This window comes from Psittacula echo (genome assembly GCF_963264785.1).
Source record: "Psittacula echo genome assembly, chromosome: 3".
In the NCBI taxonomy this organism is placed as follows: domain Eukaryota; kingdom Metazoa; phylum Chordata; class Aves; order Psittaciformes; family Psittacidae; genus Psittacula; species Psittacula echo.
Genome location: NC_137736.1, coordinates 81,035,922 through 81,063,344, shown reverse-complemented (window position 1 = coordinate 81,063,344; position 27,423 = coordinate 81,035,922).

The following is a 27,423-nucleotide window of genomic DNA, read 5'->3' as shown; positions in this document are numbered from 1 at the left end:
CTGGTCACACTCCTTTTGATGCAGCTCATGATATGGTTGGCTTTCTGGGCTACGAGCGCACACTGAAGCTGGCTCATATTCATGTTCTCAGCAACCAACACCCCCAAGTCCTTCTCTGCAAGGCTGTTCTGAATCTCTTTTTTGCCCAACCTGTAGCTGTGCCTCAGATTGCTCCGACCCAGGTGTAGAACCTCGTACTTGTCACGGTTAAACTTCATCAGGTTGGCATCAGCCCACCTCACAAGCGTGTCGAGGTCCCTCTGCATGGCATCCCTTCCCTCCGGCGCATCAACTGAACCACACAGCTTGGTGTCATTGGCAAACTTGCTGAGGGCACACTCAATCCCACTGTCCATGTCACCGACAAAGATGTTGAACAAGACCGGTCCCAAGACCAGTCCCTGAGGGACACCACTCGCTACTGGTCTCCAGATGGACATCGAGCCATTGAACACAACTCTTTGTGTGCGGCCATCCAGCCAGTTCTTTATCCACGGAGTGGTCCACCTGTCAAATTGATGTCTCTCCAATTTAGGGACAAGGATGTCGTGTGGGACAGTGTCAAAGGCTTTGCACAAGTCCAGGTAGAGGACATCAACTGCTCTACCCCTGTCCATCAGTTCCGTAGCCCCATCACAGAAGGTCACCAAATTGGTCAGGCAGGATTTCCCTTTAGTGAAGCCATGCAGGCTGTCACCAACCACCTTGTTGTTTTTCATGTGCCTTAGCATGCCTTCCAGGAGAATCTGCTCCAAGATTTTGCTAGTCACAGAGGTGAGATTCATTGGTCTGTAATTCCTCTGGTCATCCATTTTCCTTGAAAATGGGGGTTATATTTCCCTTTTTCCAGTCATCAGGAACTTCACCTGACTGCCATGATTTTTCGAATATGACAGACAGTGGCTTAGCATCTTCATTCGCCAGCTCCTTCAGGACCTGTGGATGGATTTCATCAGGTCCCATGGACTTGTGTACGTTCAGATATCAGGGTGATATTTTAATTGTTTTAAAAATATTATTGTTATTACTATTGTTGTTGCTATTCCTACTATTAGAAACAATAAATACAAAGAGAGAGAGGGTTGGAAAGGGACTCTTATAAATTATTATTGATCATGTAATGGGTATTCACCACTCAGGTGCCCACACTGAAATATCTACTATGGGTTTAGACATCCCTGGATAACCTTCCTGGGCTTCAAGCTCTGCCGTAAATGTGCATGGTACACCCAGTAGACTCTACTTTGTATTTGCAGGCTTTGTCTCGAATGAAAACAGATGTCTGTGTTTGGACAATGAAAGCCCACGTTTAAATCCATATGAGCTCAACCTTCTTCAAATTTTTGGAGTGTGTCTTCAACAACATATTAAAGTAAAAACCTACACTTTTCAAGTCTGTTCAAAGAGCCAGGAAACATCCAGAGAAAAATAAATCAGTGGTCCATAACCACATAAGCTCTCTGCTGCTTTTGAAATATTTCACTTCTAATATTTTCAGCAGTGGGTCAAAAGACATCCTCATTAATTTTACTTTCTTTGTTGACACATATAAGTTATACAATAATTTAAACATTGTTCTTTCTTTTCTGCTAAAAATAGTATTTAATATCCATCAGCATAAAACTTATCTTGAAAGGAAAAAAAATTTTCTTACTTTCTTTTTATCCTTATATACAAGCATAAAAAAGCTATAAAGAATATTTAAAACTCAACAGCAGCTGAGTAATTTTTCCCACAGAATAAACAGAACTCTGAGTAATTTATTATCATTTCTGAATGATATAGACTAGTAAACGTATTTTCTTTTTTGCAGCAACTGTGTTATATTAGAATAAGCCAAGAGATGAAACAATACCATTGAACAAAATTTGAAATAGGATCACAAATACATTTATGACGTCCTAGAACATTCTATAATAATGCAAATTCACATTATCCTTTCCAGAATTGAAGACTTCAGGTAAAATGGTGATGTTTCAATGAAAAGTATCATAATTTTAACAGAACAAAAAAACCAAGAAAAAGTGATCTATACACTCAAACCACTTCAAAAAATATTTTCAGCGTTTTGGTCGGTTGAACTTGGCTGGCCACCAAACTTCTTTATCACCTTCCTTTCTGCACAGGACAGGTAGGAGAAAACATACAATGGGAAAGTTCATGGGTTCAATATAAGGGCAGGGAGATCATTTACCAATTACTGCCACAGGCAAAACAGACTCAACTCATGGAAATTAATTTATTGCCAATTAAACAGAGTAAGATAATGATAAATAAGAACAAATCTAAAAACCACCTTTCCCTTATTCCTCCCTTCTTCCCAAAACCAATTTTGCTCCAACATGGCTCCTTCCCATGGAGGAAGGAGCTCTTTCAGCTCTTGAAGAACTGAGTCTTTTTCACAGGGTAAAGTTCTTCAGGAACAAACTGCTCCAGTGTGGGTTCCCTGATGGGCCGAAAGTCTTGCAAGAAAACCTGCTCCTCTGTGGGCTTCTTTCCATGGGCCACAGCCCCTTTCAGGATCTTGCTTCAGTATGATCTCTGCATGGGCTGCAGCTTCCTTCAGGGTACATCCACCTCCTCTGATGTGGGATCCTCCACAGGCTGCAGGCGGATATCTGCTCCACCATGGGCCTCCACAGGCTGCAGAGGCACAGCCTGCCTCATTATGGTATGCACCACAGGCTGCAGGGGAATCTCTGCTCCACTACCTAGAGCAACTCCTCCTCTCCTTCTTCACTGACCTTGATGTCTGCAAAGCTCTTTCTCTCGCATATTCTCACTCCACTCTCCCCGCTGCTGCTGCACAGTGATTTTTAGCCTTTATTAAATACATTATCCCAGAGGTGCTATCACCATCACTGGTTGGCTCAGCTTTGGCCAGCAGCTGGCATTGCCTCTGTCAGATGCAGGGGAAGATTCTAGCAGCTTGTCACAGAAGCCACCCCTTAGGCTACCTCACTACCAGAAACAAACCATGTGAACCCAATAAAAATGTCTTCTCTTTTCTCTTAAGTTCAGTTTTCCACAAATCACTTTTAAAAAAACCCTTGTAGTTTCAAGTTCCAAAAAGTACAAAAAGACCTGAGATAGATGAAACAATATTAGTGACAGTACTATTGCTGGCATACAAATCTGTGATATATATATATATATATCATCTTGATACGCAGGTCTAAGAATTAGAAGAAATGTGAGGAGCACACAAATGCTTGTCATTATGCAATCTCATTTCTGTGCATGGACCAACTTGGCACAGCGACAGGTTGGGCAAAGAAGAGATTCAGAACAGCCCTGTGGAGAAGGACTTGGGGGTGTTGGTCGATAAGAAACTTAACATGAGCCAGCAGTGTCTGCTCACAGACAGAAAGCCAACCGTATCTTGAGCTGCATCAAAAGGAGCGTGACCAGCAGGTCGAAGGAGGTGATCCTGCCCCTCTACTCTGCTCTCGTGAGACCTCACTTGGAGTATTGTGTGCAGTTCTGGTGTCCTCAACATAAAAAGGACATGGAACTGTTGGAACAAGTCCAGAGGAGGGCCACAAGGACGATCAGGGGAGTGGAGCACCTCCACTGAAGGTGGAGAAAGTTGGGGCTGTTCAGCCTGGAGAAGAGAAGGCTGCGTGGAGACCTCCTAGCAGCCTTCCAATATCTGAAGGGGGCCTATAGGGATGCTGGGGAGAGACTTTTCATTAGGGACTGTAGTGATAGGACAAGGGGTAACGGGTTAAAACTTAAACAGGGGAAGTTTAGATTGGATATAAGGAAGAAGTCCTTTACTGTAAAGGTGGTGAGGCACTGGAATAGGTTGCCCAGTGAAGCTGTGAATGCTCCATCCCTGGTGGTGTTCAAGGCTAGGTTGGACAAAGCCTTGGGTGACATGGTTTAGTGTGAGGTGTCCCTGCCCATGGCAGGGAGTTGGAACTAGATGATCTTAAGGTCCTTTCCAACCCTAACTGTTCTATGATTCTATGGTGTGTACAGACAGGTTCTTTTTACCAGTCTTTTTAAGCTGTAAGATAATATAAAAGATGGTCACAGTCTCTTTGTCCACATTTGCTCTAGCTTATGCTTGGTTCTTAAGACAGATTTATCCCACAATTTTAATGAAAAAAGTAAAAGTACATGTAAAAGAGAACTGCAACAGGTTCTCCCCTCTTTATTTTCTTAGTATTGCACAAGAGTGTTCAGTAAAGTTTTTGTTTTTCATGGAAGAAAAGATAGGTAAAAATATTTCACTGGTGCCAGTGAGAATAAATTGAACTATCAGAAAATAATACCAGTTTCTAAGAAACAATCATGATCATGTTTCTTCTATTGACATAATTAATTTTGTAACCATACAACATTAAGAACAAAAACCCTTCAATGGCTCCTTTCTTTTAAATATAAGAATAAATATATTGCTAACATCATTAAACACTGTCCTGGTTTTAGCTGTAATAGGTTTGTGGATTTTTTAGCTTCCTAGTAGCTGGTGCAATGCTGTGTTTTGGCTTCAGTCTGAGAACGATGCTGATAACACACCAATGTTTTAGTTGTTGCTAAGTAATGCTTACCCTGATCAAGGACTTCTCAATCTCTCATGCTTTGCCAGTGAGGAGGGTCACAAGAAACCAGGAGGAAGCAGAGACAGGACACCTGACCCAAACTAGCCAAAGGGATATTCCATACCACAGCACGTCATGCCCAGTATATAAATTGGGGGCAGTTACCCAGAAGGTACAGGTTGCTGCTCAGATCAGTATGGGTATCGGTCAAAGGGGGTGGTGAACAACTGTATTGTGCATCACTTGTGTTTATTGATTTTTTTTTTCCCCTTCTCCCTTTTAGTTTTTTATTCACTCCGCTTGTAATTTCCTGTAGTAGTTGTAGTAGTAGTAGTCATAGTAGTAATACTAGTATATTGTACTTTAGTTATCAAACTCTCCTTATCTCAACCTGCAGGTTTTATATTTTTTTGATTCTACTCCTACATCCCGCCTAGAGGGGGCAGCAATTGGCTGTGTGGTGCTGATTTACCAGGTGGGCTTAAACCTCGACAAACATAAATTAATGCTAGAGTATTGCTTCCACTAGAAATTAACAGACATAGTGACAATGACTGATATGCTTCCATCCTAACGACTGTAGTGGCTTTCCTTTTTATTTTACATTCAATATACTTTTCTTATTCCAGGCAGTTACTGAAACACCCCAATACCCACATGCTTAAGGCTTACATCCGATACGGATTAAGTATGCTGTTTGGATCTAAAAATCTTTTTCCTGTTTCTTTCAGTTGGTATTTTGATGATGGTTTAAATACAAATATATTTTGGTCAATATATTTCTGTCTAGGTCATACATCTGCTAACAGTATTTAAATGTGCTTAGCCTCTGACTTAAAGATTATGGCAAATCATAATAGCAAAGAATCTGAATATCAGTGCTTTAGCAGTTACAGTGACAGCTGTATGTAGTTGCAATCATTAAATTGCGACAGATTTTAAATACTTAAAGTATGGTGAAAGGCTGATGTGTGAAATAATAATTGAAGATTTTGTGGCGCTTCAGAATGCACTGAATGAGACACATTGCTAGATATCCTTGGTTAGCTGCCTCACAGGTGCTGTAGATCCCCAACACCTTGCCTGGTGGTATCAAGGTATCTGTCTGTGGAAATTCTCATATACCTGCAGTTTTGCTATTAAGTCTGCCCATTCCTGGCAGCACGAAAAGTTTAGCAAAATTCACAACTTATCTGTAATCTCCCTAGACTGCTATGGGTCACTTTAGGATCTCAAGCTGTATTAGAAAAGTGAAAAAAAAAAAAAAAAAAAAAAAGATTATTTTTTTCCTACAGAGTAATACTTTAGAGTATGAGATGAGCTGAGCATGCATAATAAAAAAAGATTGCAAAATTATTTTTTATTTTCCAGAATAGTGGCAAATCACTAGTCACAGGTGTGTAACTGCTTCTTTTTGGAGCTTGTCCACTTCCTGTAAGTAATAAAATATTTATTGGAGTAGACATAAGAGATAATAGAGAAAAAACAGAGCTGTACTTAGATCAGCCTCTTTACTAATAAGTGCTTATTTTAGACAATTATTTCACTAGAAGTGGTTTTGGTTCTGCTACTGGTTAGAGAATTTTTCTGTCCTTTCAAGTATATTGTAATTCATATGCAAATGAACGGAAGAACATTTTCTGGCTCAGCTGGTGCACTGAAGTTGTAAAAAAACCCCAAAACTAAACCAAACTGAGCCAAACAAAAATGAACAAAAATTGCTTTGTACCAACTAAAACATCAATCTTCAGAGTCATATCTGCTCAGAAAGTGCAAAATTACACAGAACACAGGGCTAGGGCTTGAAAACCAAAAATATCCTAATTAATTAACAATGTGCAATAAGAGGCTTGTTTGGAAGAGCAACCAGTCTGACTTTAAAATACTGTCCCACTACACCATAAACAAGCTTGTTTTACTCTACCATAAGACTTCATATCACCTCTTCTACTACAGAGAAGCTTTTCTGAGTATCATCTCCTGACAAAATCTTAACAGACTGCAAATTATAAAAGATATTTAATGATCGTCCTCATATATTATTATACAGAAGATTTATTACTGAGCATAATATCACGACTTAGGCAGTGGACTGCTTTAAATGAGTAAATAGAAAAGAAAGAAGTGTAACTTCCTATGCCTGATCTTCCTGCAACAGGAACTTTGTCATATATGTGTAATAAAAGGAAGACATACAAAAGAGTAATCAAAGTTTTTATGCAAGATGATCTATGTATAGTAACGCTAAACTAAGCGCTTAACCATTTCCTTTGTTAAATCTTTCAGTCATCAATATTTTTCACTGGAATAAGGAGATACAATGTATACACAGCCAGTATAATCCCTATTTGAAATATGAATATATTAATTTCTTCTTTAATTGCAAATTATAAGAATTATAATACATTATTACAATTTATAATTTGAAAACTGCTTCATTATCTGCAACAATTTCAGAGTTATCACTGAGTAAAGATATAGTCAATACACATATATAAATTTATTGCTGTGCCAATATTGACATACACATAAAAATATAAACAGAAAGAGTGAAAACAGACTTAGATTTTACTTGTGACAAATAAATCACACGTAAAATCAGAAATTCCACTGTAACAAACTAGTGGGGAATTTTGGTAACCTACTCTGTAACTGGGATTCAACGAGTTGTTCAAAAGCTGATGGAAATGGCCAATATGCCTTCTGCATTACAAATACCTTGCTCAGTGTAAAAAGGGAAAAGATGAAGGCTGAAGCACTCCTATGGAAATAAGGTGAAATGTTTGGTTAGGGAACGACTGGTTCTACCCATGTTAATTGCTTTGACAGCATCAGCTGGTCTATTCGTTTGCCAGAAACCAGGAATTAATTTCTAGGTTCCAAATTTAGACTTCTACACATTTATGTTACAGATCATAATAAAACATTATATTGAATAAATCTGTTTCATCACTGTGCAACATGAAGATCCCTAGCTTTCTAAGTTCCCATCACTGTCAAGGGAAATGTAGACATCAGCTCAGTCTGCAGATATAGTTTAGTGTCGATATAAATGTCTTACAATGTTCAAGACATCTGCAGTGGGCTAGCAAAGATTACATTGGACCTACAACACAACTGTGCCCTTCTGGACCAGCAGATATCATAGAATCATAGAATCACAGAAAGGTCTGGGTTAGAAAGGACATTAAAGACCACCTAGCTCCAACCCTCTTGCCGTGTGCAGGGACACCTTCCACTAGAACAGAGCCCCATACAACCTGCCCTTGAAAGCTTCCAGGGATGGAGCAACCACAGATTTTCCAGTGTCTCACTATCCTCACGGTAAAGAACTTTTCCTTATATCTAATCTAAATCTACCATCTTTCAGTTTAAAACCATTCTTCCTTGTCCTGTCACAACATGCCCTTGTAAAAAGTCCTTCTCTAGCTTTCTTGTAGGCCCCCTTTATGCACTGTAAAGGTCCCCCTGGAGCCTTCTCTTCTTCGGGCTGAACAAGGTCAACTCTTAGCCTATCTATAGAAGAGCTCCAGCCCTCTAACCATCTTTGTGGCCCTGCTCTGGACTTGCTTGAGAGGGTTCACATCCTTCTTATGTTGGGGCCCCCAGAGCTGATCACAGCACTCCAGGTGGGGATTTATGAGAGTGGAGGAAAAGGCAAGAAGCACTTCCCTTGACTGGCTGGTCATATTTCTTTTGATGCAATGCAGCATACAGTTGGCTTTCTGGGCTGCAAAGGCGCATCGCTGGGTTATGTGTAGCTTCTCACCAACCGACACCCCCAAGTCCTTGTCCTTAAGGCTGCTATATATGAAAAACAATATGCCAGGGCATCTTCAGTGACACAAAACACCTATTGTTAATCAACAGAATTCTGCCCATCTGAGGGACCTTTAATAGCATATATCTAAATAGGATCAGCTGAAGAGCTTTTCAAACTTTACTGATTGTGATGCTTAGACTACTGGCTTAGACAGCAAACTAAGAAATAAACATATCTTAACCTGTGAATCTACTTCTAACCACTGAAATACCACTGCATTCAAAAGGTGGTAGGGGGTTATGTTTTCAGTGATTGGAACTTACTCTATAATGTACTTAATTATAAGTAAGAACTTCCATCTCAACTCTCTTTTCTCCACAGTGGTAACAGGATCAAGTAGCTATATATATATGTAAAGCTAGTCTACTTTTTAAACATCTTAGACGGCAGAAATATTGAATGAAGAATTACATTTTTTACACAGTCACATTTTTCTGAATAGAACAATTTATGAATTCCTTAATACTCAAATCTGCAACACTTATAAACGTCAGATACCAATGAAATGGAAAAGATCAAGTTCTGGCATACTACTGAATATAACTGGAGACTGGCATACCTAATATACTTTTAATAGTAGCCAGTGGCCTAGTTAGATAATCATACACATATGTCTAAATGAAATACATATTTTTTCTGCTATATCAATTATTGCATTCTAGCAGAGTATAAAATATTGCTGGAGTGAGCTCTTTGCCAATAATCTGTGTGAATAAACCCTTTGAAATTTACCTGCTCAAAAGTTTCTCTCTGCGTTTAATTTTTAGGATCCACAGTGCATGTCACTCTGTATGAAACTGTGTGAATAGGAAAGAAATCATAATTGCTGGCCTATCTGTAACTCTATTAAGAGTTCAGATTATAGTTTTATGGAAGTTTATACAAATCAAACTCAAAATTGCATGAAACAATGTGCATGTGTAGCAAAAAAACTACACATTGGGGAGGAGAGCTGAGGAGAGGCAACGAGAGGCGAGGAGAGGCAACGAGAGGTGACGAGAGGCAACAAGAAGCGAGGAGAGGCGAGGAGAGGAGAGGAGGTGGTAGATCTGGTGATGGTGGATATTGACAAATAAGCCTTATGTAGTAACACTTGAAAGCAACAGCATAAATTTAACACTTTTAATAAATGCTGATATCTGAATATCTGTGGTATCCGAAGACCCACACATGTTTAGATGGTAGATGCAGATGTTCAGTAAAAAACTGGGAACCTTTCTATTTGGAAAGCAGATTTCTAGAGATTTGAATCTGTATCAAACTGCTCTGCCAGTAAGAATTCAAAGGCTCTGATCTTTTTAGAGACACAGAAATTTCATAAAGAAAAACTCATAATGGAAAAAGTGGAAGGGCATATCAGCAATATGCAAGAAATTGAGATGCAAGAAATGCAAAAAAATGAGAAGACAGTTTTAGTGACATAAGTGGAAGCATGTTTAAAATATTCAAACCCTAAACTTTAAAAGAACTCATACAACAAATCGCATTTAATACCTTTAGAATACTTTTAGAATTTATAGATATTTCTGGATTATAAATGATTGCTTTCACCGACCTTTCTAGCTTCATAATATATTATAGATACCTTGACTATGTGAGGCCATTTTATTCCTCAGAAGACTGCACTAATAAAGAAGTTACAGATTTTCAGTGTTCAACCTTTAGTCCTCAAATATTTTTATATATAATATAAAATCATCTGATGTTCTGGAGTAAATATTGAAAGCTGAAGCCCATCTGAGAGCAAAGAATTGATGTTTCATAGCTTTCTTTCTCAGTGATGTATCAGTAGCATAATCATTGCACACAGAGAAGTTGTATTACTCTGCTAGCTGTCTTTCAGAGATTTTTCTTCTTCATGTGCAATAAAAAAACCCAGTTGTTTGTATTATGATTGAATATAGCTAAGGATTATAACGTACAGCTGGATATACCAATCTAGGCATCTAGCTTGCACCTGATTTTACCTTGTTAGTGGATGAACTTGCCTTTGGAAAGAAGTTGCTAAATTTCCATTAAGAATAAATAATCAAACTAGGCATAAAATGTTTCCATTAATTCCACAGCTATTAAATTATTAACTTTAAAAGGTATGCACCATTGCATAAAATAGAAATATAAGATCAATTCCTGAGATTAGTGGTCTGAGTCTCATTGTGTGTCCCAGATGAGTCCAAAGAACTGCTTTGATCAAGTATTTTTACCTTTCCCCTTCTTGTCAGAACAGTTATATGATGTATGGTCCAAACAATTTTTCTGGAGATATATTTCAAGTTTAGCTAAAATGACCTTTGAACATGCTCCTGTTGATGCAGCCCAGGATTCAGTTGGCTTTCTGGGCTGCTAGCTCACATTGCTAGGTCATGTTAAGTTTTTCATCTGCCCATACCCTCAAGTCCTTCCCCTCGGGGGTGTTCTCGACCTACTCACCACCCAGCCTGTATCTATGTTTTGGACTGCCATGACCCAGGCTCAGAACTTTACTTAGCCTTGTTGAATTTTATGAGGTTTGCATAGCCCACCACTCAATTCTGTCAAGGTCCCTCTGAATGGCATGCCTTCCCTCCAGAGTATGAACCACATGACTCAGCTTCGTGTCATCTGCAAACCTGCTTAGGGTGGACTCAATTCCAATAATATTTACTGTCATTTGTATAAATATTAGTATATAGCATTTAGAAATTCTGCTGTCATCTGTGAAAAATGTCAACTACAGAGATCCCAGATGACAGCAAATTTGTCTTTGGAAATTAATTATATGGTAGCCAATTAAAAATAACCATAAGAGTCCACTGAGTATTTCTATTCTATTAAATACATGAAAGTCAAAGATCATCAGTGGCCTGGAGGTGGGAAGATAATTTTTTTCATGTCTCCAAAGCTTCCAGATATTTCGTTCTAAAGCTGATTTGTCTAGGAGAGAAATTAATGGACATAGCTAACGTGCTTGCTTCCAACTACGCTATAAGCAAATGTTTGCTTCCCCTTAGGATTTAATAGTGCATCATTCGCGAAGATACAGATCAAAAACTCCCACTTGTGATGTAATACTCTCCAGAGAAATTAAATTTTTAGAGTGTTTCATAATCTTTATTATTTTTTTTCTGAAGCGATATTTCCTTGGTCACCATGAAAGTTTATCTTAAAAAATGAATTCATTATGTCAATTTTGCTTAAGACCATAGAAATGCTAGTTATATTCTGGTCATGAACCCTGACCAGTCTTTTTAGATATGTTATTCTGTGTTTGACAGCCATTCTTTTAAAAATAATCCCTTCACAGAAGTACAGTCTTGGAACTGTCACTTTCTTGTGGTCAGAATGAAGCTTTTAAATAGGTGTTTCTGTCCTTGTCTCCAGAAAGGAAAGAATGGAATAGGAAGACCACTGGAATATACCTGAAGCATGGGGTTAGGCAAACCTTCATGTAGGAGGTCTGCTATGGATATTACTGTACCTGTTAGCATTAATTCAGTAACTGTAGTTTTTTACACAGACGCACTGACAGATTCAGGACACCCTTCCACCACTCTTCGAGTCACTACAAAAGGGCATGTATAGCAAGTTCCACATACCAAAATATATATGTACACGTGTATTTATATACTTATACCTGCATATACATGAACTACAATTCTGTGTAAAGAAAGGAGATTTAACTTGACAGGTAGGCACAAATATAGCTAAAATTGCAGTCATCCATTTGATGTATAATATTTAAACTGGATACTGTGAATCCAGTGATTGCAAAATAGTCTTAAAAATACTTCATTTCTTTTAGTATGTCTCAATGGTCTGTCAGGGTTTGTTACAGTAATACCATTCAGGACAGTTTGTGACATAACACAATGTGACATGTTCTGACCAAAAAACAACATGACTTCATACAGAATGTCAGAAATTTGCATTAAACACATGATTTGTTTTGAACTATCAATATGAATTTCAAGTAGTAAGTTGACTTCAGTTTGCATCAGACTTAGAAATTCCAACTCAGAGCTGCTATACTGGGGACTTGAGAGTATCTTAATTAATTAAAAGTTTAGAGAAGTTTAGCAATGACTTATGGATGAAGCTTCATTTAAACTGTATCTACAATTCCATCTACAATTTTATTGTAAAATTAATTACAATGTTAAAATCAAAATTCAGGCGTCATTTCACCCAATGGTAAATTAATACTTTCAGCTTTCTTCATAGCCTTCTAAAATATGAAGAAGTATATTGATTGTGTGTCCTTTTAATTACTGTTCCCAGAATTTTAGCTGCCAGTGCTGTCCGCAGAGGACATCAACTTAAATTACTTTCACTTCTTGTCTCACTGAAGACCTGAGGGAGTGGTTTGTTAATCACCAAATGATTCTGCTACCATCTATCTTATAATTAAAAAAGAAAAAAAAGCATTAGGAACAATGGTTTTGCTGGGTGATACATTTTGCCCATCCTGATAGTCTATTTTTATGTCATTGTTCTTCTATAGTTATTTTATTAAAATTCCATTTATAAGAAAATGTTTCAGGATGAAAGCATAGTTTCAGAGGAATTTCCTTTAAAATCAATGTAAAGAAATAAAACCCCCCTTATTTTATAGGAAGATTTTTTTTCCTTCAGATAAAAGCTATTTGATAGATCACAACAAGAAGGACCATTAAGCTTAAGGTGAACACATTTGCTTTTCTTAGGTCATGTTTGTGTCATTAACTACAACTAAATAATAAAGAAATTGGAGAGTTTTTATAAAGCAAAGGGAATAGAAATAAAGCATTTGATAATGTCCTGCACAACATCCTTGTCTCTAAAACGGAATACATTGCCCAGAGAAGTTGTGGATGCCCCATCTGTGGAAGTGTTACAGGCCAAGTTGGACAGGGCTTTGAGCAACCTGGTCTAGTACGTGTTGGACTAGATGGACTAGACTAGGGGAGTCGGACTAGATGATCCTTAAGGTCTCTTCCAACCATACCCATTCTATGATTCTGTAAGTAGGTAATAGTTGAAATATTTTGTAGTGGTTTGACTCTGAAGTGTTGTTTACACTTGTTCATTTGCATTTGTTCTAGCTTATACTACATGCAAATATGCAACATATATGAGATCAGAAAAAAAAGACAAGACTCTAAATTTATGGACAGAAATTTTCCTCTGATGCACACCCATACAGTGATTCAATTTAGTCCGTGATCTTACAGACAGATCGCCAGAAATCTTGATTTTAGCTGGTAAAGAACAGTATTCAGTTATCAAACACAAACACCAGACAATGTTGTACCACCACAGGGCAAATTACTTCTTGGAGATAAACACTGACTAATAAAATGCACAGTGTCTTGGGAATCAGGCACATACTGATTCTTGAGTCAGAAGTTCTGTACATAAAATTTGTGATTTTCATCAGAAAGGAATCATACATTTTGCTTCAGTGCCTAGAAAAAGGCCACAGGGATTCACTAACCTTTATAGCTATCAATACTTTATAGTAATCATTACTGGCCTCCAGCTGGACAATGAGCCATTGACCACAACTCTGTGCAGCCATCCAGCGAGTTTTTATCCACCAAGTGGTCCATCTATTAAACTGATGTCTCTCCGATTTAGAGACAAGGATGTCATGCAGGACAGTGTTGAACACTTTGCACAAATCCAGGTAGGTGACATCAACTGTCTACCCATGTCCATCAGTTCCATAGCCCCATCATAGAAGGCCACCAAATTGATAAGGCAGCATTTCCCCTTAGTGGTGAAGCCATGCTATCTGTCACCAAGCACCATGTTGTTTTTCAGGTACTTTAGCATGTCTTCCAGGAGAACCTGCTCCAAGATTTTGCCAGGCACAGAGGTGAGACTGACTGGTCTGTAGTTCCCCGGGTCATCCACTTTCCCCTTCTTGAAAATGGGGGTTATATTTCCCTTTTTCCAGTTGTAGGGAACTTCACCTGACTGCCATGATTTTTCAAATATGAGGTACGATGGCTTAACAACTTCATTCGCCAGCTCCTTCAGGACCTGTGGAGGGATTTCATCAGGTCCTATGGACTTGTGCACGTTCAGGTTCTTAAGATGGTCTCGAACTATATTCTCTCCTACAGTGAGCCTAAGGTCTTCATTCTCACAGTCCCTGCATTTGCCTTCCAAGACTTGGGTGGTGTGGTCACAGCATTTTGTCAGTGAAGACTGAGGCAAAGAAGTCATTGAGAACCTCAGCCTTCTCCAAATCCAGGGTAGCCAGTTCTTCGGATAGCTTCCGGAGAGGGCCCATGCTGTCCCTAGTCTGCTTTTTATTTGCAATGTACCTATAGAATCCCTTCCTGTTATTTTTCACATCCCTAGTTAAGTTTAACTCTAACTGAGCCTTAGCTTTCCTAACCTGATCCCTAGCTTCCTGGACAACATCCCTGTATTCTTCCCAGGCCACCTGTCCCTGCTTCCACCTTCTATAAGCCTCTTTTTTCCTGCAAAATTTCCTCAGCAGCTCCTGGCCCTCCTGCTGCACTTCCTTCTAGTCGGGATGCAACACTCCTGAGCTTGTAGCAGGTGATCCTTGAATATCAACCAACAGTCTTGGACCCCCCTGCCCTCTAGGGCTATATACCATGGAACCTCACTAAGCAGGTTCCTGAAGAGGCCAAAGTCTGCTCTCTTGAAGTCCAGGGCAGTGAGCTTGCTGCACGCTCTTCTCACTGTCCTGAGAATCAAGAACTTGACTATCTCATTATCTCTGCAGCCAAGGCTGCCCTGGAGCATCACATTTCCAACTAGCACTTCCCTGTTGGTGAGCACGAGGTCAAGCATGGCACCTCTCCTTGTGGGCTGCTCTATTACTTGCAGAAGAAAGTTGTCTTCCACACAATTGAGGAACCTCCTGGATTACTTGTGCCGGGCTATACAATCCCTCCAACAGATACCAGGGTAGTTGAAGACCCCCATGAGGATGAGGGCCTGCAAGCATGAGGCTGTTCCTATCTGTCTATAGAGTGCTTCATCCACAGAGTCCTCTTGATCAAGCAGTCTGTAACAGATCCCCACAGTAATGTTCCCCACAGCTGTTCTCCCTCTGACCCTGACCCACAAACTGTCTATTGACTGCTCACCAGTCCCCAGACAGAGTTCTATACTCTCCAGCCTATCACTAACATAAACAGCAACTCTCCCTTCCCGTTTGCCTAAAGTGCCTGTAACCTTCCATTCCGACACTGCAGTCATAGGAGCCATCCCACCATGTTTCTGTGATACCTATTATATCATATCCCCGTAGACGTGCAAACATTTCTAATTCCTCTTGTTTGTTCCCCATACTATGGGTGTTTCTATGGAGGCATCTAAGCCGAGCTCCAAATGAAGCTGGCTCATTGGCTGGAGCGGCGGAAATATCTCTGCATCACTCTGAGCATTTATTATAGGTGCTGGCAACCGACTTGGAGTAATGGGATGGAATGATGCCCCCCTCCCCCAACACATCTAGTTTAAAGCTTTCTTGACCAGCCTGGTAAGCCTCCTACCAAAACAGCTCTGCCCCTTCGTTGTGAGACCAGCCCTACCAGCCCCCAGTAGACCTGGCCTCCTAAATTGGGTCCCATGTTCTAGATACCCAAACCACTGACTGTGGCACCACTGTTCTAACCACTTATAAACCTGGCAAATCCGCCTAACCTTTTTAAGGTCCCCCCGTTTATCCTGGAAAATTGATGAAAAGACTCTCTGAACTCCATAGCCCCTAACCACCTCTCCCAGGGCTCTGTAGTCCTTCTTAATGTTCTCCGGGCTACTGCTGTCTATATTACTAGCAGCCACACAGACAACTAGAAGTGGGTAATAGTCAGTGGGACTTACTAGACCAGGCAGCCTCTCTGCAACACCCCTGATCCAAGTCCCTGGTAGGCAACTCACCTCCCTTGAGACTGGGTCAGGCCAACAGATGAGTGCCTCTGTGCCTCTCAAAGCAGATTCCCTTACTACTATGACCCACCGCTTTTTCCTGGCAGCACCAGTAGTGATCTTCTTTACCAGCGCATCAGCTGGCTGTTCACGTGGCGAGGTGTGCGTTTCTTGGTTAGCCCCCTCCGGAACTGCAAAGCAGCTCTGAGTGGGACAGCAGATTTAGGATGAAGCCCCTTGCTTTTAATTGTCCTCTTCCTTCTTTTTTGTGTGGTGGTTTTTTGTTTTTGTTTGGTGGGGGGTTTTTTTTGTTTGTTTTGTTTTTTGTTGCTGTTTCCCAGCTTTCTGGGTTAGCAGCCTCCTTTCCTCCATGAGCTACAGTGGACGCTTGAGGCTCCTGCACAATTTGGGCCTGGAGCAAGCAGTGCTGCTTCCCTCAGCTTCCCTGACATCTTTTAGCCTATTGACAGCATCCCGCACCTCAGCCCCTGCTGCAGCAGGACCTCTACCAGGGAGCACCGAGTGCAGCCCTGCCCATTGTGCACCGCTGCCTCACGAGACCAGTGCAGGCACTCCCTGCACTCTGATCTCTGCGCTGCAGCCTCCCCTCTCATCGGCTCTGTCTGGGTGCCTACGCTGGCCACTGCCGGGGCAGCCAGAGCAGAGCTCCCAGATCGGGCTCCGGTCATGAGGCCAGCACCCACCATTCTGTTCGCTGCTCGGTCACCCCGCCTGTGCGAACAACCGCGCTACGCCTGACAATCGTTCACGCTCCCTGAAGCCCGTCTTTAACCAATCAGGGCTGGTGCCGCTCCTCCTGGCACCACCCCCTGTGAGTCAGCTGCTCGCGTCAGCTGAGCTGCTGGCTCCTGGGCAAGTCCTGTCGAGGACTTGAGGCTCCCTTGGTGGCTCTGGCCGATCTGAGTTGAGGCTCCTGGACGCTGAGCTTCCCCCCGCTCAGGTGCTGAAGGTGTCCTCTCTGGAGATACCTCAGTAATCTGAAATCTTGAAATATAATTTCTTAGAGTTAAGAAAACCCCAAACCACCCTAAAAAGTACTACTGGGATACTATTTATGAAATAATGTGTAAACACGTCACATTTTACGGACTCAGTACCAGTTTTGTACAGTAATTTCTTCAAAAAAATTAACTGAAAAATTATGCTTCCCAAGTTGATAATCAGTCAGTACTCGCTCTTCTTTAAGTGCAGTATTAATAAGCTGATTTTGCATTTTTTGAGTTCACGTTTTATTAGGAAACCTATTAAATTGTTGTTCTAACTTATTATTACACTATTACTTATTAAAGAATTCAGTTAATATTCATTTTAACAAACCAGGTGAGTGTAATCTGTCAAGTACAGTCATGGAATTTCACAAGTTCATAAGAGAATCAATGTTTATCTCATGCACACGTATTGACAATAGCTTTATTCCCTAGCATAAATTCAAGAGAATTAGGAAAAAACCTAGCAGAAATAGCTACAACACCATGCTTCTTGTAAACACATTAATTCAAACACTACCAGTGGCAGGTTGTTTCTAAAATGCTTTTAGAGCTTTAAGCTGAAGTCCTTATAATGAAAAAAATTAAAGGCAAAAATGTGCATACTCTTTTTTACCATACAATTACCAGCTAGTTTTGTAAATGGCATTTTATATTATAAATACCTTGTAATTTTCATGTAGAACTGAAGTTTCAAATTAAGATATGGGTGCTGTGTTGCATTCTAGGCTAATCACATCATGGCCATTCTTTGTAAAGCTGTAGAACAGGATATCAAAGGGGCTGTGTTTGCTATAGGACAGGTACTTTCTGTTGTGCAGTCCCTAAATCTTGGTTTCCTATGCATATTCTACTTAGATCAAGACTGTATAGACTGACAAGATAAGCAATGACATTATCCTAGGTACTTTCATTTCTAGTCAAAATAAATCCAGAGTAGAAAAGGGGTTCTTTGAGAGCAGAAGTATGTTTAGGGAATTGTTGCTGAGTACATTAGATCTCTAGCTCAAGTCTGTCATTAATAATGCAAGACTAGAAAGGGAGCTTTCTGTATTTTTTCTGATTAGCTTGGAAGTAAAACCTGGAGTTCCTTACCTTAAGAAATGTGTGAAATAAAGGCTGTCTGGAAAAAATAGGATGTGTTTTTGAGCAAACTGCCAGTCCCCAGAGGAAAAAAAAAAAAAAAAAAGGCACAATGCACCAAATTCAGGACAGACATTAAAGCTTGTCCATTTTAACATTAACCACACTGAGCTAACGGACAATGAGATCAAACCAAGAATGGTATCTTGAAGTCTGTTTTCAGAGAAGTTTATTAGGATGAAAGCAATTTTGTAAGCCATTTTTTTTTGTTTGTTTTATTTAAAATTTATCTTCGGAGTTACCTCAAATAGAGTTCTTTCATACTGGTGGTCATCAGGGAAAATATTTGAATTGGTACTTTGGTCCCACTACATCTCTGGTCACGTGATGTTGGTGACTGGACTAATCACCTGGCAAAAGAAACAGAGGAAATTCAGACATGGGATCTGGGATGTATACCTGAGAATGCCCAGACCAGGGATCAAAGTTTGGTTTACCATTTCTGTTTGAAAGGCTTATAGAAAAGAATGTTTTAAATGCAGGTATCATCTTTTTTATTGCTTTCTGTAGTAGGTACCCCTGAGAATATAAGCAAAAGATGGAAGTGAAAGCCTTGAAAGTAAATGCAGTGGTTGACATCAAAGATCCCAAGGGTACAGAGATATTTTATTACTGGTCATGAAAGAAATGCAGCTTTGGAAGCTTGGTAGGACCAATCTGAGAACTTACATATTTACAATGTTCTGTAAAAACATGTTTCAGCTTCTCATGACTGAAAACTTAAGCAGACTACCTAGATACCTGCAAATATCTATTGCACCTTACGCTGTCATAAGGCACCTATCTTCAGAATTCAGCAAGCAGAATGGATCAGTAAGACATCCCATGTTATTACCTTGTCATTAAATGAAAATACATCACTATGATTTGTGCGTCAGTGTTTGAAATATGATGGGTAATTTGGATCTAATTCTTGTTTTTCCATCTCCAGAAGGGGAGTATAGATGCATGCTTACAAGAATAATACAGGGATGAAAGAAAAGAAGTGCACAGGCGGTGGAACTTGGAACATGTATCCTCAGGAGAATGCAGGAATGTTGCCTGAATATGTATGAATGGGATCATGAAAGCTAAAGCAGAAGTGGAGTTGAATTTGGCAGGGGATGCAAAGAATAATAACAAAGGCTTCTGCAGGTGTATTGGACAGAAAATAAAATTTTTGTTAAAAACAAGTACCCTCCTGACAAATAAGACAGCAGAACTAGTGACAACCTTCATGGAGAAAGGCTGAGGTACTGATCAACTTTTTGCTTCAGTTTTGACCAGTGATCTCCACATCTCTGAAACTTATGAACCTCAAGGTAGGGACCTGGGCTGTGAAATCCCTCCCACTCTAAAAGAAAATCAGCTTCAAAACCACCTGAAGAGCTTGAACACATACAAGCCCATGGGACCCAGCGAGATGTATCCCAGGGTCCTGAGGGAATTAGCTGATGCAATTGCCAAGCCACGCTCCATCATACTACAAATGCCATAACCTATCAATACTTGGAAGGGCTTTTAAGAAAGTTGGAGAGACATTTTCCAGGCCTATAGTAACAGGACAAGGGACAATGGTTTTGAACTGAAAAAGGGTAGGTTTAGATTGGACCACTCCCTAAAATGCAGTGTTATAAAAAGGAGTAAATAGTAGGCAGATTGTGAAATCACAATAAGACCACACCAGATGTGCAGATGTATAACTGGCACACTAAATTTTATGCACAGAGTTTCCAGAAACATTTGGTTGGATTTGAGTCAGAAACAGCCATTTCAGCGCATTCAAAAGACAGGAAGAGAAATCTCCATCAATCCAAGGGCTAGCAGAATATTTTCTTCAGGGCAAATGTATCCATTTCTCATGTCTTCCATTTTAGTATTTAGTTGAATGCACATCATGTATTTGGCTTCTGCATATGCTTTTCTTTCCCAGCATAAGTTTTGCAACGTATTTGCCCTGCAGCATTAACTACCCTTTTCTCTGTTACTGTGTGATTACTTGCTTAGCATAATGACTTTTCTGCTTTTTTAAATTAGTATGGTGTCACAGGAATTACTGGCTAAAAAGTTGATTTTAATGCAGTATAATAATATCAGTATTGGAAAAAAAATATAGAAAGTTTGTGTAACTACATTTCAGATGCTCTTAGTAACCTTTCAGAATCTCCATGTTTTATTTTTGAACAGTTAAAATTTGAAAAGGTGTTTAAAACATTCAGAACTATAATATGAAAATAATAAACCACAGTTGGACAAAATTTATTAACAAACCATTTTTTCCCCTTTGGAAAGAGTTGTGAAAAAAAAAGCCAATGTCTCATTAAAGAAATGCTGATTTTATCTGTGTTCTTTTAATGCTAACCTGACTTACCATAACACTCAAATTATCATAATTATCACTGTTCAATAATGTACAGTCTATGTCAGTAGCAGAACTCTGTTACAGTCTTCTTTATCCTTATAGTATAAATTATGCATAATTTTATGCAATTTAAAGATAGAATTATTTTATATTTCCAGAATATAATTTTTTTCAAGAAACTTCTGAGATTAGTTCTCTTGTTTTATATTTCTGTATATTTTGAAGATTTTTACTTTTTATAAAAATACATCTTTTTTTTTTAACTGGGGTTTGAGTTGACCAAAATTTCAATTAATGAGCTATGATATGACTTAATATCACAACAATGTTAAATATTTTTCTACCACTGTTTTGTTTGATTTTATTCATGTGCTAAAGCTGTGAAAGAATTCTGGAGCATGGTTTATTTTTGAATCAATAACCATAGTAAATGGTGAAGAAATTTTACTGTCAGGTTTTTACTGCTCTGGGCAGTGATGAGTTTAAACAACACTGGAGTAAAAGTGAACCAACATAATACTTACATTCCTTGCTTTCCCATTGATTCATGTTAAAAAATAATGTTGTGAGAAAGCTACCAAAGGACAGAAAGACAAAGCCTTTCCTTTTAGAAATATTGGGTGGTTAAATTGTATAATCATGCTTATTGTTTTGGGTGAATCTGTATATAAATGCATAGATAAGCTGAGAAACAAATGAACCTATGAATATTCTTGGTTTACTCTCTTGTCAAAAGAAAATATGTCCTACAATATGCTACACAAGAACAAAACGAGTGCTTCTCATAAACAATACACTGAAATTCTGTTCTTTTGCATAGTAAAACTGGATTAGTTCTGTTCTGCTTAGTCTCCAAGCCCAGAGAAATGCAGATGCATATGTGGGTGAGTAGCTAATAAACTATCTTTAACTCTACTGAAAAGATCATATAAATGTTAAAATACATTGTTTCCAACATTTAATGCCATATTACACATATAAATGCTGATACACTTACAAAAGGGTTTTCCTAATATAAGAAAGAATCCAAACACATTTATATATACTAGTCACAATGTTTTGGTGTTAAGGTGGTTAATGTAGTTCAGCTTTAATGAAATTATGACTTACATTCAAGTACAGGGAATGTTTCATGTGGGAATTATATTGAGACCTTGAGAGAAATAGAAAACAGCCTGTGATCTCAAAAAAAAAAAAAAAAAAAAAAAAAATAAAAATCCTGTCTTAAAATACAAGCTCTTAACAAGATTTTAACACTTTGTAAGGATAATGAATGTCTCAATGTATATATTGTCTACTTTATTAATTATGAAAAATTTTGAGCTTTCCAAACATCCATTAAACTGGAATGTAATTGAAAACATAATAGCTGAGAACAAATGTAAATGTTTTTGGAAGTATGAGATTAACAGCTTTGGCATGACTTAACCACTGTGTGGGATACATTGGTACATTTTTCACATAGAGCTTTGCCACTTCATTTCATTTCTGATCTGCAAGACCCTTGCTATTCAGCACTTGTATCTCAGCCAATTAATGAGTGGCATGTTTGTGAACAGATTCAAATAACTATTTCAGACAGTAAGGAAATATCATCTAACTTTAAATTATTGAAGGGTTTGACCCAGGAATTCTGAGGTAATGACACAGTGTTCCTGGGGTTTTTGACCCTTTCTTTATCAGCAAACAAACAGAGCTAGTTGAATGCTGTTCATTGTCTTTTCTTTGGGTCTGGATGATTTATACAAATACATTCTTGTATTTTCCACATCTTCCTTTCTGCTACCTAATTTAAGTATTTTTTTTTAAGTTTTCATTATATAAATCTTGGTGGCAAAGTATGGGTCCTTTAGGGCTTTTATACACATCATGAAAATTCTTCAATTATTTTTCACAGTGTAACATCCAAAAATCTCCATCACGCCCTGCGGCTGGATCAACATTTCAGTACATTCTGCTCTAAGCAGATTGGACTCACTGGCTTCATTTCATTTGCAAAGAAAATGTGCTCCAATTGTCTCCATGATGAGACCTGCTAGAACATATTTTTTTTCCTCCCTGTGGAAGGAAATCTGCATGTGCAGTGGTGTGGTGAGCTAATACAATTCCCCATAACATGGAGCTGAGACAGACGCAAAATACACTTCGTGCCAGATTTGAAGGATGCACTGCAGGGTATGCTCACCTCATAGGTACAGCCTTTCACTCTATAATATATGTTGGATAGTTACATGGCACTATCCTGCTACATTTTTTCATGTGCCAGGTCCTCACGGATTATAACTCAACTAGTAATTTATTTGTGTTTGGGTCATGAGGTAAGCAGACACAGAATTATTCACCTAACCCTCAACACAGTAGAAAAAAATATTGTTCCTGTGGTTGAATTATCTTACTTTCTAAAGCATGAAAATATATGACATGAATTGTCTCTGGTCAATGCTAATACTCAAATGAGGATTTGGAATTTTCTGAGAAAACCAGCTAGCACAGGCTAGACTGTGTTAGGGATCAATCCAGCAATTTAACAGGATAGTTGATTGAGTTCCAGTGCCTGGGAGCTTTCCCTGTTTCTGTATAAGTTTCTAATAGAAAGATTGCTAGTATATATTTTTATCATTATTTTTAAGGAGAATGACAGTACACCAGGCATATTGGGACCCCTGTACTAACCCCTCAGCTCTCCTTTTGGACTGCCTGTTTTCTCCCATGGCACAGGAAAGCTGTCTAAGGAACTGCCACTCTGACCCATATAACTTCCCTCCCAGACTGTGCCATCTCTCCCATTGAACAGGAAAGTCATGCAATTTCTAAAATTGCACACATCTCTGATTAAAGTATTTTGGTGTCCAAATACTTTTTTTATTCACATGTTCATTTAGTCTTGTACTGCAAAAATGGCATCATTACAAAATGAATGATCAACAAGAGATTTTTCTGATAAGAGAAAAAAAACATAAGCTTTCTTTTTATATTCATTTCACATGTGGCAGCAAAATCAGATAATTAAAGGATAAAACAATAAATTCAGCAACATTATCTCGAAGTCTAGAATATCTCCTGTAGAGCTGTTGGAAGATCATCTAGTGGAAACTCCCACTGGAAGCAAGACCAACATCAATGTCAGGTCAGATTCCTCAGGGCCTATCCAGATCCTAGTCAGGCCTATCCTATGCTTGAGTCCAGAATAACTCCAGAGATGGAAATTCCTCAGCCTCTTTGAGGAGCTTTTAATATTACCTGCATAGTGAAGAGTTTCTTCTGTTATGAGCTGCAGAATTTTCCTTGACTCAACTTGGGGCTGCTGCCTCTTATTCTTTTGCTGTGCACTACTGTAAGAAGTCTAACTCCATTTTCTGTATAACTGGACATTAGAGCCCTGAAGAATAAAATTAGATCTCTCCCTTAGATTTCACAGCCATGAGTTCCTCTCCTCTAGGATGTAGCCTCTACTTGTTTTCTGTTTTCTATTTATTCAGTTTAACTGCTAGCTGAACCTATGCATATATAGAAACAAACAAATGAGAAATTGAATCAGAGGTTCCACAGTCATCAGAAGGGAGCACTGTGGGCATCTGTCCACTTCAGGTGACTAAAAGCGGGGCTAATGTAAAGTTTGATCCAATTATTTTTATATTTTTATTTACTTTTTTTTCCTGTAAAATCCAGTCTTCAGTGTATCATGGACTATGAATTGTCATCTGGTTGTTCCCATATGTAGCATTATCATTTCAGTTAGACTGTGCCATCAATTCTCAAGACTGTAGTGGTTTTGAGAACAGTAGAAAAGGATGAGATACTGAATCTAAAGCCTTAGCCATGAAAATTATTTACTTGAATGATATATGACTATGCAATTATTGCAATTAATCCCTGTTCCATGTAGAGATAAACAAGAAAACCCTCAAAGTTCTTTCTGGACTAACATGGACAAAGCCTCCTTGACCCCTTACATAGCCAGTCATTACGTATATTAAACTGACCTATGTTAAGGTACCTTGCTGAATCCCAAATTTAGGATTCCTGTTCAAGAAGAGAAAGTGAACATTTCCAGTTAACATGATCTGGCTATGCCTGAACTGAAACACAACCACCTCCTTCTGTGGACTCAATAAATACTCCAAGTGACTAAGCTAAGTAATTTAGGTTCCAATAGTATAAAGGATGAAAACAGGACAGCAGTCTTAAAAAGCTTTTCATCATACTGTGTAGAAAGATCACATTTCTGTAACTTTTAAAAACAGACATAAAAAAAGCTGGGATTACTGTCTCTTGTTATGATATTGACTGTCAATTTCTATGTGCTTGATTAACTTTTACAATCTGCATACTCAATAACTCCTTAAACAATAGACCTAACTCCAGAAGAATATTTAAATCTATGCTTAAACCATAAGCTTAAAGCTAATGCGTAACAAAAATCAATCCCTGTTTAAGATTAGTATTTACCTTTTACCAAGAAAATAACCCATAAAACTTGCTACTTGTCAGTTTCAGTATACAACTGAATATTTGAAAAGCATTCTGATAGAAATTCTTTCTTGTCCAACTATGTTATTAAATAACTTTTCAGACAGCTTCATAAAGGATCTTATCTTTGGATTCTATTTTTAGTGTATTGCCACTCTAGTGTATCAAGCTTACTCAGTCTAATACTCTGTTATTCTTCATTTTGAAAATGTAATAATCATGCAAAAGATTGCATATAGGAGGGTTTCAAATAGCTTCTCTTTTTTTTTTTTCTTTCAGAGAAGAGGAGGGAAAAGGGGACAGTTATTCAATAGAGATCCTGTGTAATACGGAATTAGAGATTAAACTCTTTTTAATAAAACTAACATAGAAAACTGATATGATGCCACATTATTCTGAAAGAGAAGTAATTAAAAAATACTGTTAAAAAGGGAGTTTGAAATCATACAAATAAACTGCCTGTAGATAAGAGAATTTTCTCTTTTCATGAAGTCACTTAATGTGCTAATTACCTGGGAAAAAAAAAAAAAAAAAAAAGCCTGTTTGATCTTATTATCACTCAGTAAAGCTTTACTAAGGAAAGCATAATGGTATGCACTGTTGTGAGAAATTATATCTGAGACAATGAGCCTTAACTTGTATAGAAACCTAAATCAGTCACAAAATTTTATGCAGAAATAGGGGAATACAGAGGAAATCTGGTGTTTGATTCCAAAGAGCGCATTCTGCCAAGGAGAGGTGAAACTGCATTTGAATGACTATCAAGCATAGTGGTCATATTAAAAAGCTGTATTTAAAAATGTAGCACTATTTTCCCTCTCCACTTTGGACTTAGTAATGGACTTGAACTTTAATATTCAAATACTATCTCCTAATGCTAACTTTGCTAAGGTTTTCTCCTTTTTAATGAACATTTTGTCTCTTACCAGACAACGAATAGATAGTACACAGACAATATTTATATATATATAGTCAAAATTTTATATATATACTTTATATATAGTCAATATTATGTGATTACAATGATGCTGTGTTAAGCAGTAGCATCAAATAATTTTGCTTGTTGAATATCCTCCACATTCAGGATGCTTTATAAATGTCAATAAAAAAAATAGCCAGCAGTTTTAGGTAAGTATTAAGCTACTATCAACACATACATCACTTTGAATAATTCAATGCACCATGTGCCCAGCTCTACAAATTCATTGTGTAAGAGTAAGTAGGAAGAGGTTTTATTTCACAGATTTGTAACTATTTCTAGTATTTACAAGCATTGTAGAGTACCATTGTTTTTCAACTTCTTAGTTTGTTTTTTGAAAAAAAGATACTACCTTTATATTCCAAACTACCTGTGTAGATAGAGAGGATATGTTATCACCTTGTTTCTGACCTATAAAATTCTAGTCTATTCCATTTTGGCTGGGTTTACAAGATGAGCGTAGTAAGTATGCTTGTAAAACATTCTGTTTGCCCTCCAACCTTTCTCTTTCCTGCTTTCCCCTGCCCCCAGCTTTTGTTGTTGTGCGTGATGCCTTGTGGTGTGGAATATCCCTTTTGTTGGTTGGTGTCAGCTGTGCTGGCTGTGTCCCCTCCCACCTTCTTGTGCACCCCAGTGTACTCACTGGTGGGGAGGTGTGAGAAGCAGAAAAGACCTTGGCTCTGTACAAGTGCTGCTCAGTAATAGCTAAAACATCCCTGTGTTATCAACACCGTTTTCATCACAAATACAGATCATAGCACCACAGAATCTACCATGAAGACATTTAATTCTTACCAGCCAAAACTAGTACAATCTTCACCCCTTATTCCATACCATTTATGTCATGCTGAGGTCCCAGATTATCCAATGCAACCTTATTAATCAGTACCCCCTCCCCTTCCCTTGATATATACATAGATACTATTGTCTTAGTCCACCAACCAATCCTGTAAAATATCATTGTCTACAAAACGTCCATTGAGCTCATTTAGTCCATAACTTCGGGCTCCATCTGTTACAGTGACTACTCAGACAGGAGGTGGTGTATCATGTGGAGTTATTGGGCACCAAAGCCATCTCAGTTAGAGTCACTGCTGCACTTGCGCTGCTCCACTGCTTCCAATCTATACATAGTACTTTGTATAGGATTAAAACAAACAAACAAACAAAAAAAACACCCCCCAAAACCCCCTCATAATTTACTTCTCTTAAATCTTTCTGAAGCCAGAAGAGAGTTT